Here is a 25,281-nt window from a genome sequence, read left to right as displayed (position 1 = left end):
CAGGATTACTAACATATTTTCTTAATTTTACAGAGTCGTCGATTTTGAACTACACGCAATTGTCACCGATTGTCCTTGTTTCTCCCTCGGACTCTCCCTCCCTGCCTCCTTCAAGCTAATTCTTTTACTTATCAGCATATCTAGACTACCTTTTGATTCCTGTACTCAATTGGGTCCTTTATTTCTATAATATTAATAGATATATCCCTCCTCACTTTGTAACAGGAAGCTTTAATTTATTCCCCTTCACCACTGGTTTAATCATTGTACAATACATGTGTGACACTTTCATATCATCCCCAATGACTAATTTATTAGTTATTTACCATTTATTCACCATTATTTCATACACAGTTCATGTCTTTCACACATAGCCTCCACTCAATCTGATTGATACATGAGCGTTCCCTCTTCTCTTCCTCCTACAAGCTCCCTCTCAATATAGGAACCCTGACAGCATGAAAGCTGTTACACACATGGTTAATCGCTGTGCAGTCCAGCGTTACCTCCCACAACACGCCCCTCTATTTCTTTATGCCTGATCTCATGTTCACAGGGGCGGCAACGTCACTTCCGGTGACGCAGCCCAGTCAATCTGAGGCTGTCCCGCACACCGCCTATTTAGCAATCACATCATGGGCCTTGTACACCCAGGCTACAAGCGGTGAATACCGCGTTTTCCAGGACACATTACGCCGCCACCCACTAACGGTAAGCACATCTCCTCTGCGTGCATTCAGGCATGTGAATAGTTTACAGGGAGACTTAACCCCTCATGCACTATATATATCGTCCCATACAGCTACATCACTCAGAGTGACATACCTGATCCTATGCAGCATTGAGTCCTAAGCGATAACAGGCTTAACACCAAGTGAGTGGGTACATATGGGATATGATGATTATGTATTTCTGAGCATATTGAGTGAATTCCTCTCATCCTTTGTTTTGATCTACAGACCTCTTATGGAATTACTTCCTGCTAGTCCAGCCACAAATTATTGCCGGTTGGTATCTTATATACACTTAGCACTTTATCAAGGTGCAACCATATGGCAGCACTTTTTTGTGGACATTTTTCTTTGTTTTTACTTTATTTCATTATATCTTTTCAAGATAAACGCAAGGATAATCTTTAATAAGGATCGCACTATCCCCACCATCAATATAGTGGTGACTAGATATTAAGTGAGTAGTAACGAATATAAGATTAGTTTACGCTTTCTCATCTACACAATTGATACGATTATCTTACATAAATATACTGTTTACTCTAGATACATTGCAAATCTTTCCAAGAGAGCAGTCTGGGTAGGTTACAATACTTCCGCTTTTTTCCTTTTTTTCCCCTAATCCCTCATACCTCAACCCATCCCTCCCATCACTATTGCACTTTTTTGAATATTTATTTTGGTATTTACTTGATGTTTGAACCTTATTGATTGTACATTATGTAGCATTAGACTTGTATTCTATACCTGTATCTGATTTGCAGCATACTGATGAAGGCTTGTTTGTATAAGCCGAAACGTCTAAATTTGAGACTGCAAATAAAATCTTCACTTTGCGACAAGTTGAGTGCCAAAAATTTCTTTCATTATTTACACTGGTGTGGGAACCTTCTTTTGTGCACCAACGCAGTAGTGCCACAATATACTTGTTAATCCTACACCATGTCTCAATCCTGCCCCGTGTCTCCAATCCTACCCCCATGTCTTTCATCCTGCCCCATGTCTCCAATCCTGCCCCATGATACTGCCCCATCTGTCTCCATCCCGCACAATGTCTCCATCCTGCCCCGTGTCTCCAATCCTGCCCCTGTATCTCCAATCCTGCCCCCAGTGTCTTCAATCCTGCCCCCTGTGTCTCCAATCCTGCCCCCTGTGTCTCCAATCCTGCCCCCATGTCTTTCATCCTGCCCCCATGTCTCCATTCTGCCCCGTGTCTCCAATCATGCCCCCAGTGTCTCTGAGCATGCCCCCATTGTCTCCAATCATGCCCTTTTGTCTGCAATCCTGCCCCCTGTGTCTTTCATCTTTCCCCCTGTGTCTCCAATCCTGCCCCCTGTGTCATCAATCCTACCCCAGTGTCTCCAATCCTTCCCCAGTGTCTCCAGTCCTGCCCCTGCATCTCCAATCCTGCCCCCATGTTTCCAATCATACCCCCGTGTCTCCAATCCTGCCCCCAGTGTTTGCAATCACGCCCCCAGTTTCTCCAATCATGCCCCGAGTGTCTCCAATCCTGCCCCAGTGTCTCCAATCCTGCCCCTGTGTCTCCAAGCCTGTCTCCGTGTCTCCAATCATGCCCCCATGTCTTTCATCCAGCCCCCGTGTCTCCAATCATGTCCCCCGTGTCTCCAATCCTGCCCCCTGTGTCTCCAATCCTGCCCCCAGTGTCTCCATTCATGACCCAAATGTCTCCAATCATGCCCCCAGTGTCTCCAATCATGCCCTTAGTATCTCCAATCATGCCCCGAGTGTCTCCAATCCTGCCCCAGTGTCTCCAATCCTGCCCCTGTGTCTCCAAGCCTGTCTCCGTGTCTCCAATCATGCCCCCATGTCTTTCATCCAGCCCCCGTGTCTCCAATCATGTCCCCCGTGTCTCCAATCCTGCCCCCTGTGTCTCCAATCCTGCCCCCAGTGTCTCCATTCATGACCCAAATGTCTCCAATCATGCCCCCAGTGTCTCCAATCATGCCCTTAGTATCTCCAATCATGCCCCCAGTATCTCCAATAATGCCCCCAGTATCTCCGATCCTGCCCCCAGTTTCTCCAATCCTGCTGGCTTTCAATACTAATTAAAAAAAAAAAACCTTTCTCCTTACCTTGCCGCGCTCCAGCGGAAAGCGATGTTCACCCCATCCTGAAAGCGCGCACTTAACCGGCGACTGACAATGATATCATACGCCAGTGGCATGCGCGCTGACATCAGTTGCCAGCCTCCGATTGGCTAGCGGCTTTAACTATTGCCATGCGGGCTCGCATGGCAATAGAGTAACTGAATCTATGTCCTGGACACAGGTTCAGTTACTTGATCGGCAGAATCCTGGTTCTATGGTTCTATTCTAATCTATGGTTTAGTAAACGCACTCAATACTTTGTCGGGGCTCCTTTTGCATCAATTACTGCATCAATGTGGTGTAACATGGAGGCGATCAGTCTGTGGCACTGCTGAGGTGTTATGGAAGCCCAGGTTGCTTTGATAGCAGCCTTCAGCTTGTCTGCATTATTGGTTCTGGCTGTTCCCCAAACCATCACTGTTTATGGAAACTTCATACTAGACCTCAAGCAGCTTGGATTGTGTGCCTCTCCACTCTTCCTCCAGACTCTGCATGCAAAATTTACTTTCATCTGAAAACACCTTGAACCACTGAGCAACAGTCCAGTTCTTTTTCTTCTTGGTCCAGGTAAGATGCTTCTGGTATTGTCTATTGGTTATGAGTGGCTTGACACAGTGAAGGAGATGAAAATGTAATTCTCCAGCAGGTCTTGGCAGCTGTCCACACTGCCAAAAATACCAATACCAGGTTGAAAAGCAACAGTATCGCTGTGCTTGACTGGTCAGCAAATGCGCCTGACCTTAACACCAGAAGAAGAAGTTTTCCAGCGTGGTCAGATAAAACTTCTCGTTTATTGTAGCTACATTAAAAGAACATGTAGTGGACACGTATGAAAGCCCAAGAGGACTAGTGACCGATGCATTTTGACAGATCATGGCACAGTATCACTGTGCTTGATCGGACAGCAAACTCACCAGAGAATCTATGGGGTATGGTCAAGAGGAAGATGAGAGACAACAGACCTAACAATGCAGACGAGCTGAAGGCTGCTATAAAATCAACCTGGGCTTCCATAACACCTCAGCAGTGCCACAGACTAAACGCCTTCATGCCAGGCGACATTGATGCAGTAATTGATGCCAAAGTAACCCCGACTAAGCATTGAGTGTATTCACTGAACATACATTTCAGTAGGCCAACATTTCGGATTTTAAAATCATTTTTCAAGCTGGTGTTATAAAGTGTTCTAATTTACTGAGATACTGACTTTGGGGTCTTCATTGGCTGTAAGCCATAATCATCAACATTAACAGAAATAAACACTTGAAAGAGATCATCTATCTGATATATGAGTTTCACTTTTTGTATTGAAGAACTGAAATAAATTAACTTTTTGTTGATATTCTAATTTTGTGAGAAGCACAGAGTATTACAAAATAATATTTATTTTCAAAGCTGGTTATCTAGTGCCACACTACTTGGGATATGGTGCATCAAGAGTAGAGATGAGCGAACCCAAACTGCAAAGTTTGGGGTTCACACTAGACACCTAGTGTCCGGTGTTGAATTACGAACACGGACTTCTTCTGGAAGTCTGTTTTAGAGTTCAGAGTTCAAATGCAGAGAGAGAAAGGGTTAAGGTCCCCATTGACTTCTATGGGGTTTGAGATCAAGTTTAGGTAGAGTTCTGGTACCTGATGAACGAGAATATCCATGGGTCCGATCATCCCTAGTCAAGAGTAGAGATGATCAAATATCTCAAGTGTAATTGAATTCTGCTTGAATATTTAAAAAATCTTCATTTACCAAAATGCAGATTTTTTTTTTTACTTTGCTTCAGGGCAGATTCAGCTAAATTATGGACGATAGCGGCAATGAACCAACAAATGGTTAGCAAATACAAAAATAGTCATACTCCCCTCACTATTCACCTCTCTGACCCCTCCTCTCCTCAATATGACCCACCCTGGAATAATCATGTCTCCTTATCACATCGGTGAGTGCTGAAATCCCTGCATGCACAAAGTCACTGTGCACAGCATAATGCAATGACATTGTGATCATATGTGCACTTGTGCAGAAATCAGCTAGGTGTCATCAGAACTGGAAGTCCTAAACCCCCTTCACACATAGCGAGATAGCTAGCGATATCGCAAAAGCGTCACTGATTTTGTGATGCAACAGCGATATTGGTAGCGATCTCGCTACATGTGACACCTCCGACCCGGCTCCCCGCTGGATATCGCTGATCGCGCAAGAACGGGATGGTCCATTTCTCTTCGTCGGCTTCCTGCTGACGCTGACGAGAGACTCCATGGACGTGGGCGGAAGACGTCACCCTCACTGCGTGTGACAGGTAAGTATCGACCGCCGACCACTGCTGCATCACTGGTGAGATCTGCCTGTTTGGCAGCTCACTAGCGATCATTTAGCGATGCACCAGCGATCCTGACCAGGTCGTATCGTTGTCGGGATCGCTGGTGCATCGCTAAATGAAACGGGATCTCTAGCCCAGTGTGAATAGACCTGAGTATCTCAGCGTGAGCCGAAGATAAGAAGATGCAGCAAGGATCAGCTCATGGTGAGGAGCCCAGCAGCCAGAGCGGTGAGCTGTAAAGTGAGTTTGTTTTTTTTCATTTTTTACATCTTACATATATTATGCTGTGAGGTCTTGAGAAACTTCAGTGCATAATAAGGGACAGTCAATTACTGGAGAATATTTTCTTTGCAAATAGAATTTCTTGGGTAAAACTGTGAGAACAGGAAAATTTGAATTTTGATTGATTTGCTCATCTCTACTTATGAGCAAAGGGAAGAAAGGTCAGTTCTGTAATTGCTTTTCCATAACTCAAAAATACCTTTATACTGTTATCAAATACCAACAGAAAGTAACCATATAGTAGAAAAAAATTGGTGAATAAATCCAATAAATACCAATATTACCACTTCTGTAAATACTGTACTGCAGAAAAAGAAGCAAACCCAATGGGTATTTGCTCATTTTGTTTTTATCTGTTAAATGACCACAGTGTGAATGTGCACCTACCTACTGCACTTATACCAACATAAGTGCTGGCCCATTTGGTTTTGCTTTAGCTTTTTGTACGATGTACATAGAGAGGTGTAACACCCCTCATTTTTGGGCTGTGCATCTTGTCTATATGGCTTTCCACAGACAGGTGCAAAACAGTCAGTTTTGGGTCCTGCTCTTTCTCGTCTATTTTGACATCTGTTGACACTTAGTGAAGTGCAAGAGTTAGAGTCCATTCTGACTGGGTGCACCATGACGCGGTGTGATGGCTTTTATGCTCTTTTGATTAAAATAGGGTCAACTAAGTACCCTATGTTATTTACATGTACTATTACTGTTTATTTATTTACTTACTGCAGGTTTCTCTCATTTTGTTTTTATTCTAGGTTTTGTACTAAAGGAAGATAACCGACACTAACTGGCATTACACACGGTGTCTCACAGTAAGGAGCATCCTACAGATACAGGTACTAGGTTATAAAGTGTCCCCTTTTAAGTGTGTGCGATATCGATAATACCCCATAAAATGACTTAAAGCGCTTGTTCGGTCAGAAGATATTGATGATCTATCCATAGATTCGAATTGTATGGTCCGACACTGGGCATCCCCACTGGTCAGCTCTTATAACCTCTGGTGGAGGCCAAGTTTATTTTTTACTGATGTGCAGCTTCATTTAATTTGCAGTTGTTACTACTGGGTATTGAAGATCTGGAGTTTTTCTGCAGTACCTGGCAGTAGCCCTACAGATTATAAATGAATCTGTGCATTGCAGCTCTGTGAAATGTGTTTACATCCAGAGCTTATAACAGTATAACAGTTGAGCAGTGGAGGTGTCATGTGTCCGACCCCCACTGATCTGAAACTGATGACTTACCTTATGGCAAGCACTTTCAAATAAACAGCACAATAATAAAATGTCTCACAAAGTGCCACAATTAAAAATTGTAGTAGTGTAGACAGTGCCCCCAAGTTCTCATGTAAAATTATGTCAAATAGTTTTACCCTGAAGGCAGGGCCGGACTGGGACTAAAATTCAGCCCTGGCATTTGAAGTTACACAGGCCCACTAGTCACATGGTGACTATATAATATCTTTGTACACTTGTAGGCTACAAGAAGTGAGAGGAGATTAACACGACTATATAACATGTAGTCACAGCTGTGCCCAGTATTTCAGCTCAGTCCTATTTATTGCTTTTAGGTACAGTACTCCTCCCAAATCTCTGTCCCCTTTTGTATGCACGGTGACAGAATTCCTGGCAGAACTGCTCTCTATTGGGCAACCAGACCCCCTGGTCATAGCTGCCCCTATCATACCCCCCAACTTTTGAAGAAGGGAAAGATGGACAAAGACTGCGTCGCGCGCAGCGCGCCGCTGCAAATTTTGGCCACGCCCAGCCACACCCATTTCACAACTAGTCACACCCATGTCCACACCTAATCGCACCCATTTAGCACTGCTGATCACACTGACTGGTACTGAGGGCACAGTGGCTGGCATTATGGGCACACTGACTGGCACTAAGGAAGAGAGAAAACAGAGAGAGAGAGAAAAAAGAAAACAAAGAGAGCGAGAAAGAAAGGGGAAAGAAAGAAAGAACAGTGAGAGACAAAGAAAGAACAGTGAGAGACAGAGAAAGAACAGAGAGAGAAAGAAAGAGGGGAAAGAAAGAACAGAGAGAGAGAGAAAGAACAGTGAGAGACAGAGAAAGAACAGAGAGAGAAAGAAAGGGGAAAGAAAGAAAGAACAGTGAGAGACAAAGAAAGAACAGTGAGAGACAGAGAAAGAACAGAGAGAGAAAGAAAGAGGGGAAAGAAAGAAAGAACAGAGAGAGACAGAGAAAAACAGAGAGAGAAAGAAAGAAGTAAAGAAAAGAAAGAAAGAACAGAGAGAAAGAGAGGAAAGAAAAAGAAAGAAAGAGGGGAAGAAAGAACAGAGAGAGAAAAAAAGAACAGAGAGAGAAAGAAAAAGAGAGAAAGAAATAAAGAAAGATTCTACAAAGATACTATAGCAGCCCGGCTCCCATTGTAGTGCCCACCTGAGCCTCCCGGTGCAGGACCTATCAAGATCCGCTCACATGGCCGGCATCCCCGATTCCAAGGCGATCCTGCTGTCCGCGCTGTCGGAGGAGGACACGGTGATGGATCTGAAGCATTCCTGGTTCCGTCACAATCTCCTCAAGAAATTATCTCATTTCCGGTCAGCTTCCAGCACATCACTTCAGGTGGAACGTCATGTGTGTGTTTTAAAATGCTCCTCGGGGCTCCGTCATGTACTCCTGTGTCCGTGGGAAAAGCACGCTTTGTATGCTTTGTACACACTTGGCTCCGCTCCGTACATCCCGTACACATATGGCTCCACTCCGTACACACACGGCTCCGCTCCGTACACCTCATACACACACACGGCTCCGCTCTGTCCACCTCGTACACGTGTAGCTCCGCTCCGTACACCTCGTACACACGGCTCCTCTCCGTACACCTCGCACACACGCGGCTCCTCTCCGTACACCTCGCACACACGCGGCTCCTCTCCGTACACCTCGCACACACGCGGCTCCTCTCCGTACACCTCGCACACACGCGGCTCCGCTCCGTACACCTCGCACACACGCGGCTCCGCTCCGTACACCTCGCACACACGCGGCTCCTCTCCGTACACCTCGCACACACGCGGCTCCTCTCCGTACACCTCGCACACACGCGGCTCCTCTCCGTACACCTCGCACACACGCGGCTCCGCTCCGTACACCTCGTACACACGCAGCTCCGCTCCGTACACCTCGTACACACGCGGCTCCGCTCCGTACACCTCGTACACACATGGCTCCGCTCCGTACACCTCGTACACACGCGGCTCCGCTCCGTACACCTCATACACACACAGCTCTGCTACATCCACACTGTAAATCCTGACCCCACACATACTTACCTCAACCAGCACCATGACAACAGCAAAGCAGAGTCTTGCAGACTGTAGAGGCAAGGCTGAGCGCACAGGACCTGTGATGAGGTCACAGGAGGGGCGGAGTCAGGGGGTGACATGATCGGGGGTCTGGACAAAGGCTCCTGATCATGTGACCCCCTGACTCCTCCCCTCCTGTGACCTCATCACAGGTCCTGCGAACAGAGCGAGCAGGCAAGCGAGAGCGACGCTGTGAGTGGCTGCGGGGGGGAGGGGGGTCTCATGCTAAGGCGAGGATGGGGTGTGTGGGGGGGGCGTGGCGACTTATCTCCCTGCAGTGCGGGAGGAACTTGGAAACTATCACCGCCATGCCCGCAGAGGGCCGGCGGCAGGAGCCACAGTGGCCGCAGCAGCTGGCAAGCGGCCACCCGCGGCCCACGTGACAGCGGCCCAGCGGGAAAATGCCCGGTTGGTTATATTGCCAATCCGGGCCTGCCTGAAGGTACCCATAAAACTGTGCCACATATGGTGTCATCCTAAGTCCCGCATAGAAAGCTGTGCCACATACAAAGTGCTCCACATTAAAAAGTGGACAGTTCACAAAATTTGACAGTTCACAAAATTCTTCAACTCTCGTACCCAAAAAGTCCAGCACCACTCCACGATCAGCACTCATACATGCGTGGTCAAAATTGTCGGTACCCTTCGTTTAATGACAGAAAAACCCACAATGGTCACAGCTTGAATCTTCATGACTTAAATTCATGACTGTGATTTTAAGAGACAATGCTCCCTTCTGACTTGTGTGCACTTGGGCTAGTTATTTCTCCCCTGCAGCTTGCTGTGTGTTGGTTTTGGACAAGAAGCAAAAAGTGGATTGGATCAGGAAGTGCAGAAGGAGTCTAGTGTCTGTGAGAGACAGGCAGGATTATAACTCTGTCCTATCAACAAACTAAATTTTTTTAGGGAGAAGATAATTCACTGTTACCGCAGGATAGTTCACTGTTACTGCAGGATCGATCACCAGGATCGTGTCTGTAGGAAAGAATCACATCGCGAGTCACATCGTGCAATCAGGGTAGTTCTCCTGGAACATCTGCAACCTAAGAGAGAAAATAATGCTGTGGTACCAGTAATCCCTCAGCATTGAAGTGGGAACAAGACTTAGAAGAAAACAGATCGGTTAACCTGAAGGAAGAGCTCAACACAACAAACTCGGCTCCACTACATCAGGACCAAGCAGCAGCTACCAGACTTTCTTCTAAGCTACAGAACTGTGAGTGTACACCGCTGTTCAACTGTGTTAGGGTTTAGAGCAGGCTTCTTTAATAATAATCCTCAGTCTATCGGTTTATCAGTAAAGGCGGTGTCGTTTCTGCCTCCTCCTAGTCTACTGTACCGTATTTGAGTCCTGCCCAGCGGTGTCGTTCCAGTACTGCTACAATGATGCAGCGTATTTTGCATGTTTCAAAATATTTTATACTACCCTATCCCATACCACCTGTTCTTACACAAGGGAAGTGCTACTAATAAGTTCCGTTAAACCATTTATTAACTGAACAGGATGAAAAATAGTAAATTGTTGGGGCCAATAACAAACCCCACTTCCTGCTACCTATAATTTAGACAGCTGTGAATGGAAAGAGAAAAGAAATATGGAGTGCTTGCATGGATGACCTTTTCTATTAAACTCCGTGGAATTTATGGAAATTGTAATACTGAAAATGGTAAACATTTTTCATCAATCAAAACCGAAGATTCTTATAATACTTAATTAATAACGACTTTTTGTTCTGGTTTATTAGAAAAAGATCATCAGCTTGTCACCAACATTAGTCTGCAGTGCACTAGTTGCAAAAGGCAGGGATCACCTCTAATTTCTTGGAGGTCCAATGGAAAACAAAAGGTGTTACTTTTCCTCCACTATGTCTATGAAAATTTGAGAAGCATTCCGCTATAAGGACTAGTAAATAAATGACTTTTTGTTTTTTTTTCTGTGTATTAATTACCTGTTCTGAAGTGCATTAATATTGGTCACAATAACAAAAATTGCACCGCTCTTGTCCACAGGCCATTTTTGGTATCACAGCACATTAAAAATCATGGGGGACTCTTATATTATCAGAAACGGTAAACTGGCAATACTGTATTGTACATTGGCAAAACTACTATAATTATGTAAGTACATACCGTAATTTTCTAATTACATTAGTAACAGTAATCTATTACTACACGTATGTGCTAACAATAATAAATCACAAGACACTGTGCATATTAAAAAATTCTAACTATTAAAAATGGTGTAAAACACATTTCATAAATGTCACGGTTCCACCCCTCAGGGTGTAAGGGATGCATTTATTGAGAGCTCGGCCATCCAATCCGGTACAGGGGTGTGCTGAGCTGTCAGTTTGTTGATTGACAGCTCGACTAGCCAATCTGTGACGGGGAGGAGTCGACTGTCTCAGGTGTTCACCATCTCGGGTAATTGCAATGCCTACTTAACTAGCAGCTTCTCCCAGACCACTGCCAGACATACATTCATCTTGTGAGGTTTGTGCGCTCTGCTCTCCTGTGCCTTATGTTTAGTTTGATGGATCTGTTGCCGGACTTTGGACTTCAATCTGACCATCCGCATGTTTCACCCCCTTCAGTTCTTATCCATTACCCTCCTGGTACTCTGACCTCGGAACGTTACCTGACTACGCTTTTGTCTCTTCCTTCTGTTAATAACGTACCCTCCTGGCTTCTGACCTTGGACTCCTTGACCACTCTGACTCAAAGCATGGACATGAAAATTGACTAGTGTCACATTACCAACAATAGAAAACCAGATCTCAATGCTACAATATAGCAAAGACCCAAAAAAGAGAAAAATAACTCAATAATAAAATCACTTTTATTAAATCAAAAATATAAAAATGTAATGAATCATGTTACAAAGAAGGTGCAAGAAAAAAGAACAACAGACTTCCCGAGGAAGCAGGGAGAAACGTGCGCATCGGGTCAGAAGGACGAGACTCCCACTCCATGTGCACAGCACTCTGCTAGGATCCAGGTAAAGGCCCTTGTGGCTCTCTTCATGGATTACTTTCAATAGGTAGTTTTGGTTTAGCTGGCTGACATGGTGAAACTGTCCTGGTAGTATTAAGCCCTAATACATGTGGGTCATTGCGGTTTTCATCTAACTGTGGATGTCTGGATATATAGGTTGTGCTTAGCCAGAGTCATACATGTGTGTCTGATGCCTTATATCTAGAGTTGAGCGAAATGGGTCAGTCAAATTCATAAGTCGACGACTTTCCCTGAAGTCAGGTTTCATGAAATGAAACCCGACCATAGCGTGAGGTTGGCCACGAGGTCGGTGACCAAAGCGCCAAAGTCGCGTTTCAAATGATGCTTCCAGCGCCCTTTTTCAGTCAATGATGGAGGACGCACACTGTGGGCAAAGCGATGACATGGGCATCGGTCACCACCATCTTTGAGAAGGGCATGCGAGTGATTGGCTTGCTTTGTGTGGCGTCACAGGGGCTATAAAAGGGCGTGCACACCGACCGCCATCTTACTTCTGCCGATATTAGCATTAGGGAGAGGTTGCAGTTGCTGATTCTGAATAAGGGAGAGCATTAGGCAGGGAAGAAGAACAAAAAAACTGCTTCTGCTGTTAGCAATTTCCACTGTACAACACAACAGTTTGTGTGCAGTGACAGGGGAGGCTATGTTTTTTGTGCATCAGCTCTGTTGGTTATTAGGCTGCCTTATAAGGTTCCCTGATAGCTGCATTGCTGTGTGCACACTGCTGTGCAAACTGCTTTTTTAAAAGCAAAAATACTTTTCTTCCTCTTTTCTGCACAGTTACCAAGCGTTCATTTTTCCACACTTTTGTGTGCAGCAGTCCTGCTTATTAGGCTGCCTGCTGCCATACTTGGACTGAGAGCATCATTGTCAGCCTCCTAAAATCTCTAGGGAGATTCAAATTCTCCCCAATACTATATACACCTTGTACTTTGTCATACACCAGCCAGTTTCAGACTGTTAAATTGAGGTGTAATCTATAATGGGCCTGAGATAATAGTTCAGCCTCCTAAAATCTCTAGGGAGATTCAAATTCTCCACAATACTATATACACCTTGTCCTTTGTCATACACCAGCCAATTTCAGCCTGTTAAATTGAGGTGTAATCTATAATGGGCCTGTGATAATAGTTCAGCCTCCTAAAATCTCTAGGGAGACTCAAATTCTCCACAATACTATATACACCTTGTACTTTGTCATACACCAGCCAATTTCAGCCTGTTAAATTGAGGTGTAATCTAAATTGGGCCTGAGATAATAGTTCAGCCTCTTAAAATCTCTAGGGAGATTCCAATTCTCCCCAATACTATATACACCTTGTACCTTGTTTTAGAGTACCATATAGCTGGTGGTATTTTGGGTACATTTTTCAAAAAATGAGGAAGTATGGTGGAAGAGGCTGTGGAAGTGGGCGGGGTTTGCCAGCTGGTACTGATGATGTTGGTGGTGGTGGTGCATCTGCTGGTAGTGGCAAAAGCACAATAGCACCTAAGGCAGGAGGTGTTGAGCCTTTGTCATCGTCTGGCTCCACAAGGCCTCGAAGGCTCCCTTTTCTGGGAGTAGGCAAATCGCTTTTAAGGCCAGAGCTTCAGGAACAAGTTTTGGCTTACATTGCTCACACAGCCTCCAGCTCTATCGTCTCCTCTTCTGAAGTTTCAAAAAATAAAAGCACTGAGTCGTCAGTGGAGGCTCCTGGTCAGGAATAACACCTTTCCTTGTGTTCTTCACCCCTACCAAAAGTGAAGGATGCGGCAGGCCACACTACAGATTCCTCCATGGAGCTGTTTTCACATACTATGCCTGGGTTATCAAGTCAAATCATGAATTCCCCAGTCCAAGATGAATCGGACATGGAGTACACTGATGCACAGCCACTGCTAGATTTTTCTGCTGGTACATTCACTCAGAGCACTACATTGTCCTCGCAGTGTACTGAGCCAGAATCTGACCCTGATGAAACTCAGGTGCCCCATCCCGCATACTATACCACCTTACACAGTGACACAGAGGAAGGTGCACATGAAATTGAAGAGGAGGTGATGGATGACCCAGTTGTTGACCCAGATTGGCATCCATTGGGGGGAAGAGGGTGCTGCTGCTAATAGCTCAGAAGAGGAGGAGGAGGATCCGCAGCAGGCATCGACATCGCAACAGCTGTTATCTGGCAGGCCTGTAGCAGTCCAAAAACGGTTTACAAAAACCCAAAGAGTTGCAGGACAGCTTGGCCAGACGGTCAAATTAGCACAGCGTGCAAGGCCTCAAAATGTCTTCCATAGTAGGAAGAGTGCAGTGTGGCACTTTTTTGAACAAAATCCTAATGATCAGGCAAAGGAAAAATCTGAGAAATTTGAATACCAGTTGCATGCTTAGACATTTAACCACCATGCACTTGCAAGCGTGGACGGACTACCAAACCTCACGTACCAGATGTGCACCTGCTCCGAATGAAGGTAGTCAGCAACGCTACATCGCTTCCCCCACTGTAAGCCCACCGGTTAGCACACCACCAGCAGCAAATGTTGAGGTGTCGTCGCGAGGCCAAAGCAGTCAGGGAATCACAATGTTATTGCTGCGAAAGACTGAATCTAGGCCATCAACAAGACCACCAACACCATCACCAACCCTCTCTCAGTCCGCCATGTCCACCGCTAGTTCTGCCATATGCAGCTCTCAAGTCCAGCTCACCCTACCAGAGACTCTCAGTAGGACAAGAAACTACTCATCCTCTCATCCGCGTACACAGTGTTTGAACGCCCACATTGCCAAACTAATCTAGTTAGAGATGATGCCCTACCAGTTGGTTGAAAGCGAAGCTTTCCGTGAGCTCATGGCCAACGCAGTACCACGCTATGACCTACCCAGTCAGCACTTCTTTTCTCGAAAAGCCATCCCAGCCCTCCACCTGCATGTGAAAGACCGCATTGTCCATGCACTCAAGCAATCAGTGAGTGGAAAGGTGTACTTCACAACAGATGCATGGCCCAGTAGGCATGGCCAGGGCCATTACGTGTCCATCATTGCGCACTGGGTTAATGTGGTGGATGCAGGGTCCACAGGGGACAGCGGCGGTGGGACAGTGCTGCCTAGCCCACGGTATAGGAAACAGTTGGCTGCAGGCGTTCGACCCTCCTCCTCCTCCAGAAGTGAAAGCTCGTCCACAGAGTGCAGTCGCACGAGCACTCCACCCGCAGCTGCCAGTGTTGCACATGAGGTGTCCCACTATCGAACAGCTAGTGGTAAGCGTCAGTAGGCTGTGTTGAAGATGATGTGTTTGGGCGACAACAGACACACCGCGGAGGTACTGGCCGACTACTTGCAGCGACAAACTGAGTCATGGCTGGGCAGTCTACATCTTGAGGCAGGCAAGGTAGTTAGTGATAACAGCCGGAATTTTGTGGCAGCCATAGCCCTTTCAAAACTCAGACACATACCTTGCCTGGCTCACACCTTGAACCTGGTGGTGCAGTGCTTCCTTAATAATTATCCGGAGTTAACAGCCCTGCTCCATAAGGTGCGAAGACTGTGCTTGCACATCCGTCGGTCGCCCGTACATTCCAGTCGTATGCAGAAGCTGCAGCGATTGCTCCACTTAATTATCGACGTTGCAACAAGGTGGAACTCCACCCTGCACATGGTTCAGAGGCTGTGCGAACAGAGGCAGGCTGTAATGCATTTGTGGGAGGATACACGGGCAGGCAGTTTGAGGGCAGACAGGGAGTTGTCTGGTGTGTAGTGGTCGAAGCTGAAAGACCTCTGTAAAGTCCTTCAGTGTTTTGAGGAAGGCACACGGCTGGTAAGCGCAGACGACACCATCATAAGCATGAGCATCCCACTTATGCATCTGCTCATGCAAACTTTGACGCACATTAAGGAGCAGGCGTCGGCAGCCGAGGAGGAAGAGGAGGAGGGAAGCCTTGATGACAGTCAGCCATTGTCTGCTCAGGAAACTCTCCTGGACGAGGTGGAGGAAGAAGAGGAGGAGGGGGAGGATGATGGGGATGGTTATTTAGGGGAGGAGGATGCTTCTCAGGGGGCAAGAGAAAATGTTGGCGTGGCAAGGTCAGGTACAGGGTTTGTGCGTGACTGGAGGGATGTTGATTTGCCAGAAAGTGCTCCTCCACCCAGCATTCACAGTGCATCATTGACACCTGGATCATTGGCCCACATGTGTGATTATGCCTTGCAGATTCTAAAAAGGGACCCCCGCATTGCCAAAATGATGAATGATGACGACTACTGGTTGGCCAGCATCCTGGATCCATGCTATAAAGGCAAATTTCAAAACATCATGCCACTGGAGAACCTAGAGCTAATATTGGCTAACAAACAAGCAACTCTGGTAAACCGTTTGTTTGAGGCATTCCCAGCAAACAGCGGCGGTGATGGTTCTCCCACAAGCCGTAGGGGGCAACATGGAAGAGGTGTTCGTGGTGCACACAGCCGAAGTGGCATTGGACACAGGGGTTTCATGACAATGTTGTGGACTGATTTTTCAAGTACCGCTCACACGACTGGTAATACTGCATCGATTGAAAGTGACAGGGGACAGCAGTTGTCAACTATGGTTACAAACTACTTCTCCTCCCATATCGATGTTCTCCCTCACAGATCATTCCTCTTTGACTATTGGGCCTGTAAACTGGATACCTGGCCTGAATTGGCACGATATGCCTTACAGGAGCTCGCTTGCCCTGCTGCTAGTGTTCTATTCGAAAGAGTCTTCAGTGCTGCTGGATCAATCCTGACAGAAAAAAGGACCCGTCTGTCGACCCAAAATCTAACCTTCATTAAGATGAACCATGCATGGGTTTCAAAGGATTTTGTCCCACCTTCCCCTGCTGACACGTAGGTTGCCAGAAAAATGGCTCGCTTTTGTCCTACTCTTCCTCGGACTTTTCCAATTCCTCCATTTTCAGCTGCTGAATGTCCAACATCAACATGTCATTTTTTCAACCTCCCTAACTGGGCTGCCTCCCCTCCAGGGCTGGGGTCACCACCTGGCGCACGCACCCTTGCGAGTGCCGTTGTCATGGACAGGAGGGTGGGCCCGCTCTTGGGCGACGGCACTGGCACAGGGTCCCTCATAGTACAATCAAGTGTCTCTGACCGTGGGGGTGCACACCTGCCGTCAGACACACCGGTGTACTATGAGGGGCCCTGTGCCAGTACCGCCACCCACGAGAGGGCCCCCCCTGCTTGCTCAGGGCCCCAGCACTTGCAATACTTACCTCTTCCTGCTCCACCGCTGTGTAGCCTGAGCTGTTAAATCCTTCACTGGGACTGCCAATACAAATTTGGTGAATTGATAGATGATGGTTAAGACGTAGCTATGCCCTATCCTGCTGGGCTCTTTCTTCAGATGATCAATGGCTTCCATTTGTTATGGACGTCGACTCACAATGAGATGCAGTGGTGGTTTATCATCAGCTTTCACGGTTTTCCGACTCACAGACGTGTGACATTCCTGCACACATTTTTAAATGAGTCCTCTCATGCCAATCCAATAGAATCGCCTACAGCCTGTGGCCTCTGTCTTTTGCACTCCAAAGTTACCTGACAGATCATGATAGGCAGTGAGGACAATGTCTATATCTCTCCCTGTGATCACAATTTGATGGAGGTGAGTAACGGTGATGGGATCCCCGGTACTGCGATACAGCAAACCTTTCTTCACAAGAACTGTTTTCGCTGTCTCCACAGACAAAGTAATTGAGGGTCAGCATCGCCTCTGAGAATTCTCCAGGGAGTTTTTCCCGTGATTAGTAATTCCAAAATTTCTGCAATCACTCGACTTTCCTTCTGTACTTGTATCCATCTTGTTTCCTCTTGCGGAGAGTCTGGACTGTCTTACTGAGACTGAAATATATATGAAGATTGTATGAACAGTGTATACTGGTGTACACTTCGAATACATTACCCTTTTTCTACTTTTTAAATTCTTGCCTAATCCATACTGAGGCTGTGAGTGTCTTTGTCAGACTCCAGAAATTTACACTGAGATTTTTAGTGTTTAAACTATGCTATATATACCTGGTATCCAGTGATACTGTACCCTTTGTCAAACTTTCTACAATCTTGTCAAATCCATACTGGGCCTGAGACCGTCTGAGTGTGCCTCCTGATATATACACATAGATTTTTAATGTGTAAACTATGCTACATATATACCTGTTATCCGGTGATACTGTACCCTTTCTCAACTTTCTACAATCTTGTCGAATCCATACTGGGCGTGAGACCATCTGAGTCTGCCTCCATATATATAGACATAGATTTTTAATGTGTAAACTATGCTACATATATACCTGTTATCCGATGACACTGTACCCTTTCTCAACTTTCTACAATCTTGTCGAATCCATACTGAGCCTGAGACTGTCTGAGTCTGCCTCCTGATATATAGACATAGATTTTTAATGTGTAAACTATGCTACATATATACCTGTTATCCGGTGATACTGTACCCTTTCTCAACTTTATACAATCTTGTCGAATCCATACTGGGCCTGAGACCGTCTGAGTCTGCCTCCTGATTAGAGATGAGCGGTGTTTTAGTTGATCTGTCCGCCAAGTTCAAATTCGAGCTGTTTTGGGCGGTGTTGGAGCCGTTCGTCGAACTCGAACACTTTGCTTAAAATTCGGCTGTTCGAGAACTGTTCGTTCACCAAAAGCGTAACTTTATTTTCACATTAATAATGGTTTTCAATGTTAATAGACAGTTTCATGGCATAGTAGTGGTGTCTGGTAGCCAGCGGTGTAGTGCACCTGTCAAGGAGCTACACCGTGTGTGTTTCTAATAATTTTTTACTGCATCTTGTCCAGAAAATCCTTTTGGGCCTTGTAGCACTGTCTGCTACTCAGAAGAGGAGCCCACCTGTGAACCTAGCTATGCCACCTGTTTATGAAAGAACCAGTTTTTGACTGAATTTAGCCCAGTTAATACTTTGGGCCTGGTAACTGTGTCTGCTACTCAGCAGAGGAGCCCAACCGTGAACCAAGCTGTGCTGCCTGTTTATGTAAGAACCATTTTTTAACTCCATTTAGCCCAGTGAATACTTTGGGCCTAGTACCTGTGTCTACTGCTCAGCAGAGGAGCCCACCCGTGAACCTAGCTATGCCGCCTGTCTATGTAAGCACTGTCAGCTACTCAGCAGAGTTGCCCACCCATGAACCAAGCTATGCCGCCTGTTTATGTAAGAACTGTGTGCTACTCAGCAGAGGAGCCCAGCTGTTAAGCAAGCTACAGCACCTGTGGTTTGTACACTTAATTTTTTCACATTCTTTCTGGAATGCCGATTAGGCCTAATTCCGGAATTCCGATGGACCTGCACTTACTGGGTGTACTGCTGGTAGTGGCAAAGGCACAATAGCAGCTAAGGCAGGAGGTGTTGAGCCTGCATCATGGTCTGGCTCCGGAACGTCTGGAAGGCTACCTTTTCTGGGAGTAGGTTAGCCGCTTTTTAAAGCCGAAGCATCAGGAACTGGTTTTGGCTTACAGAAACAGACTCCAGCAAATTTGCCCTCCTCTTCTGAAGTTTCAAAAATGCAAGCACTGAGTCATCAAGTGCTGGCTCTTGGTCAGTAAGAACCCCTTTCCTTGTGTCCTTCACCCCCACCAAAAGTGAATGATGCAACAGGCCACACTTCACATTAGTCCATGTAGCTCTTTCACACATACCATGCCTGGGTTATCAAGTCAAATCGTGAATTCCCCAGTCCAAGATGAATCTGACATGGAGTGTGGGTGGCCAGCCAGGGCAGTGGGATTAATCGGTACCGGGCCGGTGTCTCAGAGGGATGTGTCGCGGTGGTGGTGACCTGGGCGTCCATGCAAAGGGGTGAATAATGTTTATAGGTGAATGATACGTGACGTCACCTGTGGTTTCTGATCAGATTGACCAGCGCTGCAGTGTCGCTTCTCTGGGACAGATGTTGTGGTGCAGCTAAGATGTAGAAGCCCTGCAGAGATAGGGCCGTAGTCGCAGGGCAGATGAAAGAGTTGGTAGAAGGTGCAGTGCAGGATGTAGGAGAGCCGTGCGCCAGGCGCAGGAGAAAGATGACAGACACAGTCGTGCAGTTCCTTTATCTGTACTTGGTAAGTGCCGTACAGGACCCAGAGTACAGATGGAGAAGGAATTGGTCAGCCTGGAAGCAAATTAGGAATTGTCACTCTCTGCAGATAGGTAGTGTGACCTCTGTTCTAGCGCTTATCTGAGGTACTCGCAGTACTGAGTTCACTGAAGTTCCCCCTGTTGACTCTCTTTTGAAACTTCTCGTATGGCAGGAAGCCGTAGCCTTTTCCATCTGGCTCACACAAGTCACTGCTGGGGCCTCCGAGCCTTAGTTGGGAACAGAGCATTTACGGCTGCTACTTCCTCCGGTTTCTGCTGCAGGACCGTCAGTGTCCCTACAAACTCAGAGACCAGAATCCGGACCATGCGCTCCAGCTAGGAGTGAGCCTTAACTCTGCTCATCCTCCAGCTCCCCTTCTCACATCCACACACATCCCCTTCCCTTCACAGACTGCCCTAACTTCCCTCCTCCCGACCACAGGAAGCAGCTCCTCAGCAGTCATGTTCAGAACTCTCCCTGCTGGCCTGGAGTGCGAACTGTGTTGTGTGTTGGTTTAACTGCTAGAGAGATCCTTCGTTGCTCCCAAGCATGCATCACACTCCCTAGGAGGAAGGTAATGCCACTGTGGCGACCGTACTCCTGGGGGCGCCACAAGTGCACTGATGCCCAGCCACTGCTAGATGATTCTGCTGGTACATTGACCCAGACCACTACATTCCCCTCGCACTCTACACAGCCAGAATCTGACCCAGAGGAAACTCAGGTTCCCCTTCCCGCATACTATACCACCTTACAAGGTGACAAAGAGGAAGATGCAGATGAAAGTGCAGGTTCCTTGAGCAGGTGGGGGGGCATACTCATGGGCGACGGCACTGGCACATGGCCCCTCATAGTACGCAAAAGTGTCTCTGCCGGTGGGAGGGCCCTCCACCCGCCGTCAGACACACCGCTGTACTATGAGGGGCCCTGTGTCAGTGCTGTTGCCAACGAGTGGACCCCCCTGCTTGCTCAGGATCACAGCACTTGCAAAGTTGAAATACTTACCTCTCCCTGCTCCAACGCCGTTACGTCTTCCGCGTTTCCTGACAGTGACATTCTGGTCAGAGAGCGCGATGACATCATGTCTGTACACCCTCTGCCTAAACAGTCCAAGTGCAGAGAGATGGAAGGGACAACGAGGAGTCCAGACTAGTACAGGGATTCCCTAGCGAGGAGACTTATTTAATTGTTTTAAAGGTTGGGAGAAATTTTTGGGGAGCACTGTACTCTGGAGAATGATATATGGGGCCCACCATACACTGGAGTATTCCAAAGGTGGACATCAGACACTGGAGCAGCATTTAGAAGGCCCATTATACACTGGAGCATTAGAAATGGGGCCCATTATATATGGAGCATTATTTGGGCCCATAAGACAGTGGAGCTTCATCCATGGGGACCAACATATACTGTAGCATTATGTGGAGCTCATCATATACTTTTCAAACATTATATGGGACCAATGATTCTGTATGGAGAAATATATGGGCCTCATGACTCTGTATAGCGCACTGTGCGGTGGCCATAATAACTGTATCGAGTAATATACTGTCCGTTTTTGGAGCTATTGGAGAATTTAAAATGGATATCAGTCATGTGATGTAAGAAGTAAAGTATTTTTCATTGTACTATACCGCTCTTTCTCTGCCGTATCAGAGGATCATGAATTGTGGCATGTGTTATAGGAGCCCTTTGACACTCTTTGGCCCTGGGCCCACGAAAATCTGGAGCCAGCCCTACCCCCCCCAACTTTAGCCAAATAACCCCCAGTTTTCAATGCCTAACTATTATTATAAAGTAAATTAAGGTTGACAAGCTTAAGGAATAAGAATTGATGTTTTTGGCATTAAAATGGGAACTCTAGGTGTGTTTCCTGTCCTCCACTCACTGCCGACTTTTCTTCCCCATTGACTTGCATTGGGTTTCGTGTTTCAGTTGGCCTTCGACTTTTCACGATAATCGGCCGATTTCGTTCGACCGGACTTTTGTGAAAGTCGGATTTCATGAAACCCGACTCGACCCGGAAAAAGGCAAAGTCGGTCATCTCTAATGCCTAGCAAAATTTGGCTCATCTTTGTCTGTTGTAAATTTGTTCTAGAATTTATGCAAGTTTTTGGTATAAATTATATCAAATTATTCAGCCCATGAATATCCTCTCCTAAACTTTTTCCCACTTTTCTGATCACTTTATGAGAAAAAGCATAAAACGACAAAAAAGAAAAATCAAAACTTTTTGTTTTCACTGCAACTTGACAAATCCTCCCAATTGTGCCTTGGCAAGCTTGGTGAAATCTTAGTCACTGAATGACGGTTATGTTCCATTGTGAAAATCCCTATAATTTCAGATCATTATTTCTATCAGTGTAGCATGAAATAGGTAGACAGGAAAGATGATATGATCTCTGTCATTAGTGAAATATACAATATTCTTAATATAGTTCCTTTTTATTTTACAGATTCTTAATGTATAAAAATAACGTGATGGAAAAGGATAAACCTTATGATAAGCTAAATAATAAAAAAAAATCCTAATTAGCAGTTGATGGTATTGTTTCTATATTCGGTGAATCCTTCTGTTGTATCACAATCACATCTTGGAATTCTCAATATTTCACCAGGGAGAAAGAAATCTCTTGAATATCAATGACCAACAATGAAGTCGATCCTTTTGTCTCATACTCCTAAAATCAATATCTCCTGCGTTGTGAGCATTGGACCAGTAGGTGGCGTACTTGCCAACGAGAAATCCGCAGTGCGAGGCATCAGAGGGAGTCCAAAGTGAGTCAGCGCTGTTATTAAACTGCTAAAATGATATTTACACTGAGACTCTTCCAGGGGCTCAATTAATTAACTAAAATGATAGTAATGTGAAGAAGAAAGTGGCTTTCCCATTGGCTCCATGAGCTGAAGCTGCGTTATGTAGGAGGAAAGCGCAGGAATGCTAATATCACAGAACCCTAGGCAAGTTGTTAAGTCACCGGGTCAATATCCCTCTCCCTATGTATAAGAATGTCGGCGTAGATAGTATATTCTATCTGCATTGCATTGTTTGAAATATTCATTGTTCTTTTCCCTTATTAGCAAACACTAAATAAAACAAGAGTAAAATGTTGCCTATTTAACCCCTCAAATACCACCCCACATCATACTGCCATTTGCACTTAAAAAAAACAAAAAAATGAAATAATACAGGATAACAGTATCAGCGCTGATTGCACTCAAGATCTTATCCATAATTCACCTGGCATCCTTGGAACTCAACTCCAATCACTGGATGGCCTCAATTCATGGGGGTCAAAATGTTATTAGAGAATAGTGGTGTTGCAATTGAATACATTATATAGCATTTTCCTCCACAATGGAAGTAAAGATGAATGGTCCCTGACACTGATGTTCCTTTATTTCCCTTCTGATCCTCGGGGTTGTGAATTCGAGTCGGGATGCCCATCAGTCCACCAATAATCACAGCAGGAGATGCTCATTGATTGAAGCTACAGTATAGCAATCCATAACATTTCTATAGTTTTATGGTTCATTAGAATGTATTCACATTCCCTGGGAGATCCTTGGTGACAATGCCACGGTTCTCTTCTCTGACTTACAGTACAATCAAATACCATTATCCAATCACCATCCGTGACCTAAGTTCAGCGCAAAACGCCTAACTGAGACTATGTGGTTTTAAATCATCCTCCTATACACAGATAGCAAGTCCGGTGTGAATGTAACAGTGGGGTATGGGAATCATTTTGCATGTTTACTGGAAATGTTGCTATAATTACCATTGATTACTATAAATTTAGCTTATTCTTCACTAACTGGTTGTTCCTATATGTATTGCGCTTTAGGCTACATTAACCACCGCACGTTGGTGAGTCGGGTGGGATGTTGTTTTCACATCAAATCCAAATAGGTTATCCAATTGTCAGTCTGCTTTAAAACTTCTTATATTCCATTAGTTTCAGGGGGAAGAAATAATACATAGTTAGTTTCTTCATTTTAATTTTATTTTTTATCGATCGGATTTTTTACTCAAAAGCATTTTTTTCCTTGTCGCTGATATAAACTAATACACAAAATGATTTTTTGAGGGCATTTTACCTTCTATCCTTTAGTAGGAAGCAAAAAAAAAAACTGTGTTAATCAGATTCTAGCATCTGGATCCTTTTTAAAGACTTAAATATAATTTTTTTTTTAGATTCCGCAGACTGATGCTGACTAAACCGATACAAGTGGATGTAGTTTTATATTAGTTTTAGGTCTTGTTCAGACATGTGTTGTCCTAGTAAAAATCTGATCCCACACTCAAATCAATAAGGCTATTCAGATGATAGTTTGTTCACAAGGACTGGCAAGAAAAAATTGTAGCACTAGTCTCTTTCATTTTTTGGATGAAACTCGCCTATTCAAGTCTATGAGTGCACATAACAAAATGGATCTCATACAAATCACCCGTGAAGCATACGATGCTTACAAACACATTGCAATTGTGAAGTTAAAAAATTGCATTTGATGGTGTACATTATAAACTGGTGATGTATAAAAATGGATGTGATACAAATGTCACACGGATATAAAAAAAAACCTGACACATGGATGACAATACAGATGAAAATCGTCTAAATTTTCTGAATGAAACCCATGTCACGATCCATGTTTGGATTTGTGGCAACTCTGGTTCCTCTCAGTTTGAAACTTTTTCATTTCAGGCCATCGGGGGTTAATGTCAGTTTTTTCACCCCGCTGGCATGCTGGTGTAATTGCATTGCTGCTGGGTTTGCTGATGTTTGGTGACCACTCTCACATCCTTTAAAAGGTCACCTCATGCATCAACTGACTGTTGGTGATACAGGTCCTTTCTGGAGACCAACCTAGCAGGAGTAGCTCTCCGGTGTCTACCATGTTTGGTGTTAAGAGTCCTGTTGCTAATGATATCTGCGGTGTGGAGGTTTGCAGCGATGCATATAAGCTAAGTGCTGTATTATTGCTACCTCGTCCCTTCTGTGTCTGTTCCCCTCCCCCTGTGTTTCTTATCAGTAGTGGCTAGGCTAGCGTCCTATGCCGGCCAGTGAGCTACCAAGGGCAGTTTAAGGTGACCGTTTAGGGTCGAGGCATACTGATGTCGGCAGGGGGAAGGACCTGCATAGGGGGTTAGGTGAGATCAGGGACAGGCTCAGGTTGGAGCTCAAGGAGGTGATCGTCCCTGATTCCATATTGTCAGGCTCTCCTTCTCCCTTATTCCATCGGCGTTGTGTTCCTGTATTGTTTGGTGACCGACCAATTGTTGGTTTGTGTCACACTGGGCCAGTCACTCCATGACAGTTGATTTTTCATACTGTTGTCTGACACCGGCCTAAAACTTACAAAAGTGATACATA

At 45.5% G+C, this 25,281-nt stretch overlaps 1 long non-coding RNA gene across 1 annotated transcript in view; it reads left to right on the top strand.

Moving 5' to 3' along the window:
* Positions 1 to 586: 586 nt before the first annotated feature.
* Positions 587 to 25,281, top strand: part of LOC141092039 (uncharacterized) — an 83,620-nt gene continuing 58,925 nt past the window's right edge. Inside the window, exons 1-2 of the long non-coding RNA XR_012232667.1 lie at positions 587 to 711; positions 6,197 to 6,277. This is a non-coding gene — a long non-coding RNA (uncharacterized lncRNA). The remainder of the gene's footprint in view (positions 712 to 6,196; positions 6,278 to 25,281) is intronic.

The sequence above is a fragment of the Dendrobates tinctorius genome, unplaced genomic scaffold (genome assembly GCF_039654945.1).
Source record: "Dendrobates tinctorius isolate UK_male_01 unplaced genomic scaffold, ASM3965494v1 ptg000057l, whole genome shotgun sequence".
Lineage (NCBI taxonomy): Eukaryota > Metazoa > Chordata > Amphibia > Anura > Dendrobatidae > Dendrobates > Dendrobates tinctorius.
This window is presented reverse-complemented; position numbering and strand designations above follow the sequence as displayed.